This window comes from Petaurus breviceps, unplaced genomic scaffold (genome assembly GCF_028583685.1).
Source record: "Petaurus breviceps papuanus isolate PSGF00001 unplaced genomic scaffold, PetGlider_PUasm1.0 37, whole genome shotgun sequence".
Taxonomy (NCBI): Eukaryota; Metazoa; Chordata; class Mammalia; order Diprotodontia; family Petauridae; genus Petaurus; species Petaurus breviceps.
The window spans coordinates 27,470,291-27,485,018 of NW_027186296.1; positions in this window are offsets into that span (position 1 = coordinate 27,470,291).

A 14,728-nucleotide genomic window follows, 5' to 3' on the forward strand; every position below is an offset into this window, starting at 1 on the left:
AGTTCTTGGCCACCACAAAAAATAGCTGCTATAAATATTTTTGTACATGTGGGTCCCTTTTCCCACTTTTATGATCTCTTTGGGATATGGCCCTAGAAGTGGTATTGCTGGGTCAAAGGGCATGTACATTTTTATAACCCTTTGGGCATAGTTCCAAATGGCTCTCCAGAATGGTTGGATCAGTTCACAACTCTACCAACAATGAATTAGTGTTCTAATTTTTCCACATCTTCTCCAACACATCATTTTCCTGTTTTGTCATGTTGGTACCTCAGAGTTGTTTTGATTTGCATTTCTAAACAATAGTGATTTAAAGTATTTTTTCATATGACTATAGATAGCTTTAATTTCTTCCTCTGAAAACTGCCTGTTCATATCCTTTGACCATTTATCAATTGGGGAAGGACTTGTATTCTTGTAAATTTGACTCAGTTCTGTATATGTTTTAGAAATGAGGCCTTTATCAGAGACACTGGTTGTAAAAATTCTTTCATAGTTTTCTGCTTCCCTCCTAATCTTGATCACATTAGCTTTGTTTGTGCAAAAACTCTTCAATTAAAAAAAAAACTCTTCAATTTAATGGAATCAAAATTATCCATTTTGCATTTCATAATGTTCTCTATCTCTTGTTTGGTCATAGATTCCTCTATTCTCCATAAATCTGACAGATCAACTATTCCTTGCTCCCATAATTTGCTTATAGTATCAACCTTTATGTTTAAACCGTGTACCCATTTGGATTTTATTTTGGTATACAGTGTCAGACGTTGGTCTATGCCCAGTTTCTGCCATAGTATTTTATAGTTTTCCTAGCAGTTTTTGTCAAGTAGTGAGTTCTTATCCCAGAAGCTTGGGTCTTTGGATTTCTCAAATAGTAGATTACTATAGCCATTGACTACTGTGTCTTGTGTACCTAACCTGTTTCACTGATCTACCCCTCTATTTCTTAGCTAGTACAAAGTTGCTTGATGATTGATACTTTATAATACAATTTAAGATCTGGTATCTCTAGGCTACCTTCCCTAGAATTTATTTTCATTAATTCTCTTGATATTCTGAACCTTTTTTTTCTTCCAGATGAATTTTGTTATTATTTTTTCTAGATCTATAAAATAATTTTTGGTAGTTTGATTGGTATGGTATCCCCATTTTAATGATACAGAAATTGAGACTCAAGGAAGTTAAGTAAGCTAGTCTAGTGTCATATAGGTAATAAGTGTCTGAGGCAGAATCTAAAAGCAGGTTCTCATGACTCTAAATCCAGCATGTCTTCCACTAAACTAGATGCCTTAACACACTTGGGGCCCAGACAAGGGGTCCTATTTACTAAAAACTCAAGAGTATTAGATTGTGCAGTTCAACCCCAATTTGGGTTTTGTGGAATCAAGACAGAAAAGACCTGGGGTTGGGGTCAGATGACTGACTAGAGGCATTTACAACTGAAGGAATCTCCAGAAATATGACATCTGAGGTGGATAAAACTGAACTCCGCCTCGATGTTTTGTAGTTTTTACTGCCCATCTTAATAGAATTTTGATGCATCTTCAGATCTGTGATAGCTTTTGCTGCATTTTGAACATCTGGCCTGAGAATGAGTTGCTGTTCTAGTTCCACAGATGGGTATGGAAGACAAGGATCGCCTTACACCTCCAGGATCCTCTCCCAGATCTCAAGTGACTGTAGCAAAGGAGAGGAACTTTTCTCCATCTTGCTTCCCACAGGCAAGCCATGCTCCTTTCTTGAATATGTGCCTTTGCATATGCTTTTCTTCCCAATTTGATGCTCTTTCCTCTCCTCCTAAACACTAAGTTAAGAACCACATTATCTGAGAAGACTTCCCTAGCTCTTAGATGTGAACTGTTACCGTGTTTCCCCGATAATAAGACCTATCCCGAAAATAAGCCCTCCCCTTACTGTGTAAGATTCCTCTAAAATAAGCCCTCCCCCGAAAATAAGCCCTATTGAGATTGCTACTGTACTGAAGGTGATCCCCTGCGCTACACGCTACATTACAGTACCCTCTGTATGCACCGTCCCCCTCCCTCCCCCCCAGGTGAAACGCACGCCGCGCTCCGAGCTGCATCCGATCAGAGCTGCAGCAGTGAGCGCGTCATCCTGTTCTTCCCCAGTGATTTGCTTGCTGGCGCCATTGAGAGCAGTGCCGCGGAGGAGAGCTGAGGCAGGACAACATAAGCCCTCCCCTGAAAATAAGACCTCTGGTGTTTTTCTTTCCAAAAAAAAAATAATAAGACAGTGTCTTATTATCAGGGAAACACGGTAGGGACTTATTTTCTATAACATTCATTTAATCATATCTTGTTAACATTTAATTTTCTCTTGCAAATATCCTGAGTCTTCCCATCAAGACAAGCTTCATGAGGGCAGGATGGAGATTGGAACTGTAATTTCATTGCTTAAAAGGTGAAGAAACTCCCTCTGCTGATTCAGGTCCCCCATCAGGAGAAGAGATCTCAATGTATAGGAATCTCCAGAGAAGGAAAACTGAGAAAGATGAAAGATTTCTCTTGTAACAATGTTCCTTTCTATATCCAGCATGGGGTAGGGTATAGAAAACTGGCCTTGAAATCAGAAAGAAAAAACCAGGCCAAAGTCCTGCCTCTGATGTATAAAAGTTGTATAACAGTAGACAAGTGGCTTATCTCTCAGTATTCTAAATACCGAGGCTCTAAATTGCAGAGAAGGTTCCAACCTGAGTTTGTTAGACATAGAAAGGGGATGTGGTACTTTAAATGGAGCCCTTGCCCTCGGGGGCCCTGTGATAGCAGTGTAACATGATTTCTCAGGAACCAAGGAAGAGGGGAGATTGGGTCTAGTGAATGAGGCTGCATACCTAGAGGAGGTCCAGATGGCAAGAGGTTTGTTTGGTGTCTGAGATTCTAGTCTCTTGGGTAGGGTTTTGGAAATGAGGGGCCAGGTGTGTGAGTCTATAGCTCTGGAGTAAGAGCTTTGGTGACTGAATCTGTCTGGGCTGGGTCCTGGAGGTGAGGGCATGGGGTCTGAGGACGTGGATAAGGGGAGGGAGACTGAAGTCCAAAGGCTTAGACGAGTAGTAAGGGTCTTAGTCCTAAGCGGGGCCATGGAACATAACAAGAACATTAGACTAGATGTTTAAAGTCCTTTCTATCTCTAAAATGCTATGGTTCTCTCCTCATATACTATATTTGTTGTTGTTATACTGAACACTGCATGTATAGGGAGGTAGGGGTATGTGTGTGTGTGTGTGTGTGTGTGTGTGTGTATACATACACATACATGCATTGTGGGGTAAGGGAAGGGCTACATAGAAAAAAGTGAAGGATAAGGGTCCTGAGAGTGAGCTTTCTTAAGAACACTATCTCATTCCCTTAGAACTTGTTTTTTTAATTTCTCCTTTTCTTTTAAATTTTAATAGTATTTTATTTCCCCCCAACTATATATAAAGACAATATTTAGCACTCATTTTTACAAAATTTTGAGTTCCAAATTTTTTCCATTTCTCCCTCCTCTCCTCTTCTCTCTTTCTAAAATGGTAAGCAATTTGATATAGGTTATATATGCATAATCTTGTAAAACATATTTCCATATTAGTCATAGTTGTGAAAGAAGAAACAGACCAAAAGGAAAAAAAAACCTTGAAAAAATAAAGTAAAAATAGTAGCTTGGATCTGTATTCAGATTTTATCAGTTCTTTCCCTGAAAAGCATTTTCCATTATGAGTCTTTTGGATTTGTCTTGGACCATCGTATTGCTGAGAAGAGCTAAGTCATTTATAGTTGATCATTGCACAAGGTTGCTGTTATTATGTACAATGTTTTTCTGGTTCTGCTCACTTCACTCAGCATCAGTTCATGTAAGTCCAGGTTTTTCTGAAATCCACCTGCTCATCATTTCTTTTTCTTTTTTCTTCTTCTTTAGTATTTTATTTTTCCCCAGTTACATGTAAAAATAATTTTAACATTCATTTTTATAACTTTCAGTTCCAAATTCTCTTCCTTTCTTCCTCCCCATCACCCCTACCAATTGAGAAGCCAAGCGATTAGATATAGTTTATACATGTGTAGTCATGCAAAAAATATCCATAAGGCATGCTGTGAAAGAAAACATAGACAAAGAAAAATCTCAAGAAAAATAAACTGAAAAAAAAGTATGCTTTGCTCTGTATTCAGACACCATCAGTTCTTTCTCTGGGGTTGGATGTCATTTTTCATCATAAGTCCTTCAGAGTTGTCTTGGATGGTTGTATTGCTGAGGATAGCTAAGTCATTTCACCAGCCTTAATCTTCCAATATTGCTGTTACTTTGCACATAGTACATTTCACTTTGCATCAGCCCATGCAAGTCTTTCCAGGTTTTTCTGAGAGTATCCTGCTCATCATTTCTTATAGTACAACAGTACATCGAGGAGAATAATAACATCTACATCTCACAGTTGTTGTAGATCAAATGAGATCTTATTTTCAAAGCACTTAGCACAGTGCCTGGCATATAGTAGGTGCTTAATAAATGATTGGTCCCTCCCTCTTCTCTATCTGGAAATAATCTTAGAAGTACTCTAGTCTGTCTCCCTTATACAGATGAGGAAATTGTACTGAGTAGGAGATGCCCAGGGCCAAACAGCTAGTAAAGGTACTAGGTAGGATTTGAACACAGGTCTCCCTCCAGAACTCTTTCCAGAAAGTATCTTCAACCACAAAAAGTGTTCATAAGCTTTAGAAGTCTGTTTAGTTTTAAATTGTTCTACTTTTACCATTATTATAATGACATTTGGGGCAATTTTCTCTTTTCTTGAAAGGATTTTTGATAAAAATGCTACAGGGGCTTTAAAAATATGATGGTGTACTAAGAGGCTTTCCTTTAAAATTCCAAAATATCATTAGGACTGATAGGAATATTCTCATAGAAGGAAAAGAGTTGAAAGTGCAACTCAAATTTTCCTAGTCACAGTTAAACCTGGAAAAATTCCAAACCACCTAAAAAGAAAGGAGATATCAAGACATTTCAGTATTATGATCACGTGGAAAATACAGAAATAATTTTTACAGATTAAGAAGCAAGAAGTGAATGCATGTTTCTATATTGGATTGGCATATGATTTTGCTCTATACTATCTGGCCAGAACTGTGAGTCAAAGGCAAATATCCAATTATGCAGCTATAGAGACAGACTGGAGAAGGTCTGACTCTTCCTTGGTTTGCCAAGGTGCCTGAAATATCTGCTTTTAGTACCACAATTTTTACAAAAGGGACCCTGTAAAAATGAAAATGTTACTTTAAAATGGGGAAGCTAAGTGTCATGGTGCATAGTGCAGTCATGGAGTTAGGAAGATCTGAGTTCAAACCCAGTCTCACACATACTCACTGTGTGACTTTGGGCAAGACACATAACCTCTGTTTGCCTCAGTTTCTTTTTTATTTTAAGCAATTGGGGTTAAGTAACTTTCTCAAGGTTACACGGCCAGTTATTTCTGGGTATGGTGCTAAGTATCTGAGCCCGGATTCGATCCCAGGTCATCCCGATACTGGGGCTGGTGCTCTTACTCGCTGAGCCACCTGGCTGCCCCTAAGCAATTGGGGTTAAGTAACTTGCTCAAGGTTACACAGCCAGGTGTTTCTGGGTGGGTGCTAAGTGTCTGAGCCCGGATTCAATTCCCCAGGTCATCCTGACACTGGGGCCGGTGCTCTTACTCGCTGTGCTACCTGGCCGCCCCCTGCCTCAGTTTCTTTACCTGTAAAATGGGGACAATAATAGTGGCTTCCTCCCAGGATTGTTGTAAGGATCAAATGAGATAATAATTGTAAAGCACTAAGTATAGTGCCTGGCAAGTAATAAGTGTTAAATAGGGTGTCCCTAAAGTCTGGACACATAGGAAATCTCATTATGTATATTTTCAAGAAATGAAATTAATTAGCATATTTATATTAGCATAATTTTTAACCATGACAATTTCATATGGAATAAAAGCTTTTATTAGCTATTGAGGACTATTTTCCATATGAATGAGATTAATTTAGTTTAATTAATTAATGAGATTTCCTATGTGTCTACTATGTCTTCCTATGAAATCTCATTTATGCTACTTAAATAAAGTGTTGTTGAAAATTTCATTCATTTCATTTCTTGAAAATATGCACAGTTAATGAGATTTCCTATGTGTCCAGACTTTAGGGACACCCTGTAAGTTATTATTATTTATTATTCTTACTGTTATTCTTAGGGCAGCTAGGTGGTACAGTGATAAAGGGCCAGGTCTGGAGTCAGGAAGACCAGAGTTCACATCTGGCCTCAGACACTTATTAGCTGTGTGGCCCTGGGCAAATCACTTAACCCTTGCCTCAGTTTCCCCATCTGTAAAATGAACTGGAGAAGGAAATAGCAAACCTCTCTGGTATCTTTGCCAAGAAAACCCCAAAGGGGGTCACAAAGAGTCAGCCACAACTGAAATAACTATACAACAACAAAATTATCATTATTAACTACAATGGCTATAATAATAGCACCCACTTCACAGAATTGTTGTGAGGATCAAATGAGATAGTATTTGCAAGGTACCTAGCAAGAGTCTGACACATTCATTGTTGTTCAGTCATTTTAGTTGTGTCTGACTCTGTGACCCTGTGTCTTACCCTGTGACCTTTTTCTAGAAAAGACACTGGAGGGGTTTGCCATTTTCTTTTCCAGCTCATTTTAAAGATGAGATAACTGAGGCAAACAGGGATAAGTGACTTACCCAGGATAACACAGCTAGTAAGTGTTTGATGCCAGATTTGAACTCTGGTCTTTCTGACTCTATGCCAGGCATTCCATACATTGTACCACCTAGCTGCCCTCCTGACACATAGTAGGCATTTATTAAATGCTTGCTCCCTTCCCCTTACTTGGTAGAGGTAAAATGTTAACATTATCACCTGTTATCACACGAATGATCTATGAAGTTGGGAGCAGGCCTTAATAGCAAGAACTGTGTCAAAATCCATTTCTGTCAGTGGGATCATGGCTAAGTCACATAGTCTCTCCGAGCTTTGCTTTTCTAATATGTAAAATAAGAATAATAATGCTTGCACTGGCTGCCTCACAGGATTACAACCAAGAGATTGCCTTGTAATCCCTATCAAATGCTCAGATGCTACAAAGCAGGGAAGAATGAATAATGCATTGGATGACAGACAGAATCTTTAAAGGTCTCAATAGGCTGGAACATTGGACTGAACAGAATAAGAGAAGATTTACAGGGGATAAATGTATTGTCTTACACTCATGTTGCAAAAATTACTTCCCAAGTACAAGATGCATAAGTTGTAGCTAGATAACAATTCTTCTGATAAAATTCTGAGGATTGTAATGGATTTCAAGTTGAATATTAATCAATAGGATGATTTGACAGTTAAAAAAACCTTATTAATGGCTAGCATATTTCTAGGTTTCTAAGGTTTTCAAAGTGCTTTACGTATGTTATGGCATTTGTTTCTCACAACAACCCTGTCTGGTTTAAGAGAAGAATAGTTTCCAGGCATAGGGAGGTGATTGTCCTGCTATATTCTGCCCCCACCAGACAACATGTGGAATACTGTGTTTTGTTCTAAGAAGCTCATTTTAGTAAGGATTTTGGAAAGATGGAGTGTGACCACAATGGTGAAGGGTCACAAGATCATCAAATGATATAATAATTAGCAAAGTGCCCAGCACATTTTTATTGTTGTTCAGTCATTTCAGTAGTGTCCAACCATTAGTGATCCCATTTGAGATTTTCTCGATAAAGATACTGGAGTGTTTTGCCATTTCCTTCTCTAGCTTATTTTACTGATGAGGAACTGAGACAAACAGGCTTAAGTGACTTGCCCAGGATCACACAGCTAGTAAGTGTCTAAGGATAGATTTGAACTCGGGAAGATGAATATTCTTGACTCCAGTTATTTTATCTACTGTGCCACCTAGCTGCCCCTGCTGGTACATGGTGAGCACTATAAAAGTGTTAGCTATTATTATTATTAACTACAAATGTGTATAATATTAATTAATTAATTAATTCATTCATTCATTCATTCATGTGATGACAAGTGCTACATTCAGCCTATTGGGGTCAGAGTTTATTTTCAAAGCAGGGAAGGTCTTCAAATTCCCCTAGGCTTATCAAGGGGCAGGGAAGAGCTTCAAATTCCCATTCCCATTACAAATGGTTAGCCCAGAGAATAGGAGACAGGGAGGCATGATAACTATTTTGAAGTATCTGAAGGGCTTCCATGTTGAAGGGGCATCAAACTCCTTTTGGTGTTTGAAGTAAGACTCTACAAAGATACTGTTTTCTAAAAATAAAATAAATTATATTAAAATTAAATTTAATTTAAAATTAAATATCATTAGTAATATTTTATTATATTACATTACTATATCATATATTTGTATATATTCATATGCAAGTAATATGTTCATAGAAGGAAAATAGCTGAAAGCTCATTTCAAATTTCTGTAGCTACTAAACCTAGAAAAAATGATAAACCACATAAAAAACCAGATATCCAGAAATAGAAATATTATTAGGAAAGAGAACATGCAGAAATAATTTTACAGATTATTTTGTAATCCACAGAGGCAGCTATGTGACAATGCGAAGAGCTCCGGATTTGGAGTCAGGAAGACCTGAGTTGAAATTCAACCTCAGATACTTATTGGCTGTATGACCCTGGGCAAGTCACTTTACCTCTGTCAGCTTCAGTTTCCTTCTCTGTAAAATAGGGATAGTAATAACACCTACCTCTCAGGATTGCTACAAGGATCAAATGAGGTAATATCTGTAAAGCACTTAATGTTTGTTATAACTTTAGAATTAAAAATTAAAGAGTAGAAAATTTTGGCTCCATGCAAGAAAAAGCTTCTACAGATTTCAACAATCCTAAAGTACACTAGGTTTTCTTGGGCGATATTAGGTTGCTTCTTACTGTAAGTCTTTAAGCGAAGTCTATGTGACTACTTATTGAGGACATTTTGTCCAGGTCTGATAATAACTAGTTGATTTCTAACTGAGATTTTGTGATTCTATGATTCTAGGTTCTATGTATGTATGCCATTTTTACCTATTTAGGGTGACCCCCAAATCTTAGTGCAATTGGAAGCTATTAAAACTTTAAAATGAACTAAGAGTTTTGGGACATCCTGTATATGTGTGTGGATGAATAGATATAGGATAGATAGACAGACAGACAGGCAGACAGACAGACAGGCAGACAGCCAGCCAGCCAGCCAGCCAACCAGCCAGCCAGCCAGCCAGCCAGCCAACCAGACAGACAGATAGATGATAGATAGATAGATAGATAGATAGATAGATAGATATAGATAGATAGATAGATGAAGGAAAGAGAGAAAAGAAGAAAAAAGAGAAAGATAGATGGACAGACACAGAGAGGAATGTGTTTACATTTATGTATATATAGTAGAACCCTGAAAGATCACAATCAGATACATTTTTATGGGGGGGGAACAGAAGGGAGACCCCTAAGGTAGGGGTCACCCCTTAACATCTTTGTCTAGAGCTGTGTATGCAGCAAAGATACTGGAGAAGTTTGCCATTTCCTTCTCCAATTCATTTTACAGCTGAGGAACGGAAGCAAACTGGGTGAAGTGACTTGCTCAGGGTCACATAGCTAAGTAAGTGTCTAAGGCCAGATCTGAACTCAGGAAAAGGAATCCCCCTCACTCCAGGTCTGGTGCTCTATCCACTGCACCACCTAGCTGCCCCTAAGTCTTTGACCTCAATTCTCCAGTGTGACTACTTACACTGCTCTTGTAAGAGGCAAGGCAGATAGTAGCTATGGATTTGGATGGTGGCTGACACACCTTATCTACAGACAGAGAACCTTGGGTTTGAATTCCAGCTCTGTTCTTTACTAGCTCTCTGATCTTCAGTCAGCCAAGAGGTGTTTATTAAGGTCTTACTAAAGGAGTGGGGCAGAAAGAAAGAAAGGCAGAAGCCGTCCTTGACCTCACGGAGCCAGCATTCTAATGGGAGAGACAAACATGAAAATAACTAGGTATGCCCAAATCATAGACAGAGTCTATGAAGGGAATCTCAGAGGAGAAGGCACTAGCCCCTGGGGACACTGGGAAAGTCCTGCCCCGCCTACGCTTCACCCCACACCCCTTGCCGGCAGACGGTCCTTCACTGATCGGGCCCGCAGTTTCCACATCTTTTAAAATTAGGGGATTGAAGTAGATGATCTCTAAGGCTCCTACTCAAATCCTGTGATCCTACGATTCAATTACACAGATAATTGTAAAACATTCTGCTTTGTTATGTGAATATTGAACAAAACTACTTTATAGTTAGAAAACCCTGAGGGGAGGATAGGGATGAGAAAGAATTTATTTTACTCAATAAATCAATAAGCATTTATTAAACATTTACTATATTTCAGGCACAGAGGTAAGGCTGGAGATACAAAGAAAAAGCGGGCAGTCTTTACCCAAAAGGAGTTTACATTCTAATGAGGAAGACATCATTCACAAATCAGCACATACAAGACAAACACAGTAGATGGAAGGTAACCTTAGCAGAGATGGAACTAGAAATGGCAGAGAGCAGGAAGGCTCCTGGGGAAAGGGGTGCTTGAATCTTAGAGTATATTCAGCATAACATTTAAAGCTTTTAAAAATTTTACTTCTGGCTCATACACATCAAAGCAGAGAAATGACTATACCAAGGTATTTCAAGGTCTTGCTCCACTTAAGAGACAGGTCCCAGTTGGAAAGAAGTCCATTCCTTGTATCCCAAACCTGGTAACTTACATTTTTACATACAAGTACCTATTCCTGGCACCCTACTGATAAAAAAAATCTCTTCATGTAATTTTGTCTCAAGATTTAATGTTTGAGGGAATGATGTAGCAAGAAGTCCCATGCAGAGCTGTAAAAATTACAAGGTTAGTTATGTAATTATATAATTGTCAATGTGTTTAGACTGGCTTTCTTATCATTTATGACTTACGTTTTCTTGTCTATTTTTACCTGATAAATGTCTCAAGGTACATTTTGTTTGTGAGACATTAGGTAAAATTTCATGGAACTTGGTTCATTGTCATCTTTGGAATTTTGAACATGATACCATTTGAAATACTAAACCTATGCTCAGGGGTCATTTAAAAAATGGCACATTTTAAGTGTAATAAAAAAGAAAAAGAAATGGAGGAAAATTCTTAGGGGCTTTCTCTTAATTTTCCAGCATATTTTAGGGTTTAACATATAACATTTACAATATTCACCTTCCTGAATTAGGGTTGGGGGTTGGGGCGGGGAAGGAATAATTAGCAGGCAATCCTTTTGGCTCTTGGCCTTTGCTTGTAAATGTTTTCTTTGGCAGCCATGCTCTTGAGAACAGGAAGTCACTCCCTTGTTACAGATTTAAGACTTTCTTGAGTCAAATAACAGAAAGTTAGATTAGTTCTTTATTAAATGGGAAGAAAAGTGTGGACTTTTTCTTTTTGCCTGAGATAAATGACTTTTCAACAAAGATTTGCATCAGTTCCTTCTCTCTATCAGTCCTAACACCACCTAACCAAAAGAACAAAACCAAAAACAAATCCAAGTCAGTGATGCTTCCTAGTGGAAAAAATACCAAATAGGTTATGGTGGAATCCAGTCCTAACATAAAAGGATGCTTTTGGTTCAACAACTTGTGGTTGTAATTGTTGTTGAGGGAAAAGGAAATTCAGACTTTTAAAAAATTTGGTCCCTTTTTGTTTTGGTCATTTGTTGTAAAATCTGTATGTGTGTATACACACACATTATATATATATATATATATATATATATATATATATAATTTATGGGCTAAAACAAGCATTTATAATAACATAGTATAATAAAAATAACTCTAGACATCATCAAATACCTGTGAATATATTTTGAAATACAATAACAACTATGATAATATTTTCCTCCTGATTTCATATGGTCGTTTTAGGAAGCACCAGTATATCGATAGTCATTGTGGCATTATGGAAAGAGTGCTGGAGTTGGTTGGAGTCAGGAGACCTGGGATTGAATCCTGGTCCTGACATTAACTGTATGAACCTACCAGACTAGTCACTTCACCTCTCTGAGGATCAGCTTCCTCATCTATAAAATGGTAATCATCAGATAGTCACCTGCCTTTACTTGAAAGGAAAGGCTTTGTACATTTTAAACTGCTATAGAAATAGAAGGCATTATTAGAATTCATGAGACTGATTCCCTCATGGCTTACCAAAAGCTTGTCTCACTTTTGTTGTATTCTCTTGATGCAATTGGTCATGTCTTGTCTGTGATATCAGAATTTAAAACAACAGCAGAAATTTCCAAGCAAAGTCTTGTGAGACTTTAAAAAAATTGGTTTAACAGATTTTTTTTAGAGTTTTATGATCACTCTTCAAATCTCCTGACCTAGAGTCAATGCCTTTGAGTCATTTCAAAGATGAAGGTCTAGACTGAAGCAGAGGAATGAAGCCATTTGCTTAAGGCCACACAGCAATGCCTGAGACCTCATTTTGAGGATTTTTCCTTCTTAATTCATCTTGGGAACCTTAATAAGATAAAGGTAAGGAAAATCTTACCATGTTTCAAGTATGGATCTTTGACCAGTGGACATTGCAATGGCACTCACAAGAATGTCTCAGAAAATAAATGGTTTGGGTTCAATTATCCATTTCCACTATCTAGTGTTTTGAAGAGGGAATGTTTGTTCCTTTTTCTCAGGTTCACTTTTAGTGATATTCCTCTCACATCATTTATTATAGTTTGGTTGTCTGATGCAATTTGAATAACTTCACTTTTTTTTTTACTGAATTCCAAGTTCATTACCTTAAAAGTAACATTAAATTACTTAAAGCTGTCATTGATTAGAAGCAAAAATGAAATTAAACCTAAGACTTCTAGGTGACTGAAAACATGATCCAGTCCTATGAGATATGTCCACTGTAGGAGTAACAAAGACTGATAAAGTCAGGAACTTAATCGGTGTTGGAAGGAGTTTTTAAGGGGGCTCCCTGCTTCCTACTTTATTGCATGTCAAATAATTCTTCTCTACATGTAAGACCTTAAAGAGATGCAGATGTAGCCAAAGAATGTATTTTTTAAAATAAAATACCATTATGGAATTTTAAGTGAAAGGAGACTTAGAGATCATTGAGTTTAACTCATTTAACAGATATGGAAACTGAGACCCAGAGAAGAGAAGCAGTTTACCCAAGGGTCAGAGAATGACAGTCTGGGCTAGATTTGAGATCTTTTGCCCCTGGGTCCAGTGGCCTTAACATTACAAAAAGACAAGAGATTAAGAAATTTTACCTCTCTCTACTATCTACTCTCTATTATTTAAACAACCTCAGTAATTATTTTTATTATTTTATATTGTTTATTAGTTATTTTTTAATAGTATGAATGTAATTCCCTTGATCACATCTTAAAGAATGTTTTTGCTGCATACTCAAACACACATACTTTTTTTTCTGCTTTAAAAAAATCATCCTGAGGTGTTTTCTCTAGCACATCATTCTTGTAGACTTTTTTTTTCTTTTTGGAGGGCAGTTGGGGTTAAGTGACTTGCCCAAGGTCACACAGCTAGTTTTTGTGTTAAGTGTCTGAAGCTGGATTTGAACTCAGGTCCTCCTGACTCCAGGGTCAGTGCTTTATTCACTGCACCACCTAGCTGCCCATCTTGTAGATTTTAAAAAAGGTGAATTAACTACCAAATAAGGGACAGAATAGAATAACAAACAAGGGGTTCAAGCCTAAATCATTTGTATAAGACTTTCCTCATTAGTGGAGAGGATGATCACTTGGTGTGTAATGTACATTTGTGATGTACATGTGTTACATACATACCTGTGTATGTATGTTGGTTGAAGGGCTTGAGAAGAAAGATTTACTTTCTTCCTGCTTTGAGAAAAGACAGAAGGTTTCAGACTCTCTTTAGGGAGAAATCTATAGAGGAAAAGAACAGTCTTTGGAAGACAGAGGAAATCTGGCCTCTTTAGAAGTTTTGAGGAATGAGATGAGGCAAGATGAGGGATTCTCTGTCTCTATCTCTCTCCCTTCATCTTTCCCTCCTCCTTCTCTCTCTCTCTCCTATCTTACTCCTAGGATGAGTATTCATTTACTCTTTGTATTTTCTTGTAGACTCTAATCTGTATAACATTTCTTTTTGCTCTCTATTTGGATAAATGGGTTTATTCACTATTGGCTATTTGTGATTGTATTTTGTATAACATTTGGTGGGAAGGGGATCATGATCTCAGATGAAAGGTGTACTCCTTCCTTTTGAAGGGAAATAGCCTGAACCTAAAATAATTTTCCCTATGCTAACAATATTTAGGGAGACAGATAGATGAAAATCTAGTCTTATACCCCATCTCTGAGGAAAGCAGATTAGTCAGACTCATGGCCCCTTCTGCTCTCCTCCAGGCAAAATCAAAGTCTCCCTTGGAGAGATGTCTATTCATATCTCACCATATGCTATATTTAGACAAACACAATATAATAAACCTATATTTATACATACACATACAAATATATGTGTAGGCATACATGCATGTATGTGTATGTACAAAACTTTCATAGGCAATATGTAATACATTTTACACATGTTACAAAATCTTTAAGGGTTTATCTCAGTCCTAAAAATCATGGTCTGCCATTACAATTTCAACCACTGGGAAATCTTCCTTAGAGATAGGAGATTGAATTTAGACACAAAGGATCAGTC